The following is a 1,450-nucleotide window of genomic DNA, read 5'->3' as shown; positions in this document are numbered from 1 at the left end:
AACCACTCTCAATAGCCCAATAGCAGTCAATGAAATACAAGATGTAAATAAAAACTACCGACAAAGACAAGTTCAAGTCTGCATGGATTCACAGATGAGTTCCACAAGAAATTTACAGAAGATGTAGTCCCTATACTCCTCAAACTTTTCCACGATATTGAAAAGGAAACAATCCTCCCTAAATCTCACATGAATGCAAGTATTATACTTATACCAAAACCAGGGAAAGATGCAACTAAGAAAGAGAACTACAGGCCGATATCCCTCATGAACATAGATGCCAGAATCCTCAATAAAATCTTAGCAAATACAATACAGCAAATCATCAAGAAGATCATACAACATGACCAGGTAGGATTCATCCCAGGGATGAAAGGATGATTCAATATTCGACAATCTATGAAAATAATACACTATATCAATAGAGCAAAAACTAAAAATCACATGATCTCCATTGATATAGAAAAGGCTTTGACAAAGTCCAACACTCATTCATTTTCAAAGTCCTACAGAAAATTAAAATAGATGGCCTCTACTTCAATCTGGTAAAAGCCAATTATGAAAACCCAATGGCTAACATAATCCTAAGTGGGGAAAAACTGAAATCTTTTACTCTTAGATCAGGTACAAGACAAGGATGTCCTCTATCACCACTCCTATTCAATATAGTTCTGGAATCATTAGATACAGCCATTAGACATAAGAAAGCAATAAAAAAAAAAGAATAGGTAAAGAAGAATTTAAATTACCTTTATTTCCAGATGACATGATATTTTACTTGGAAGACCCAAAAAACTCCACCAAGAGGTACCAGGATTAATACAGAAATTCAGTAGCATAGCAAGTTATAAAGTCAGTGCCCAAAAGTCAATAGCATTCCTCTACACAGAAAACAAACACACTGAGAAGGACATTATAAAAACAGTAACTTTTACAATACACTGAGGGAAATGATATCCCTTGAAATTAATCTAACTAAAGAAGTCAAATATCTTTTCAAGGAAAATTACAGTACTCTGAAAAAAGAGATCCTAGAGGATTTCAGAAAATGGAAAGATAGTCCATGCTCCTGGATAGAAAAACCAACATTGTGAAGATGGCCATACTCCCAAAATTGCTGTACAGATTTAATGCAATCCCTATCAGGTTACCACCAATATACATCACAGAGGTAGAGAAATCATTCCTAAAATTTATCTGGAACCAGAAAAAACCTAGAATAGCAAAGGCAATTCTGGGCAATAAAGACAAGGCAGGAGACATTACAATTCCTGAATTGATTCTGGTCTTCTGAATATGGGCTGCTTGTCATGACATGCCAGTTGCTGCTATGATGTCTCTTGGGTAAGTGGTTGTTCAAGAAGAAGGGGATGGTGAATGAAAGCAAGAGACAGGAAAAGGAATATTGTGGGACTGTCCTGCTTCAAGGTTGTATATGGTGAGATTTTTG

The sequence above is a fragment of the Octodon degus genome, unplaced genomic scaffold, assembly GCF_000260255.1.
Source record: "Octodon degus isolate 3935 unplaced genomic scaffold, OctDeg1.0 scaffold00145, whole genome shotgun sequence".
NCBI lineage: Eukaryota > Metazoa > Chordata > Mammalia > Rodentia > Octodontidae > Octodon > Octodon degus.
Note: the sequence above shows the minus strand (reverse complement) of the source record.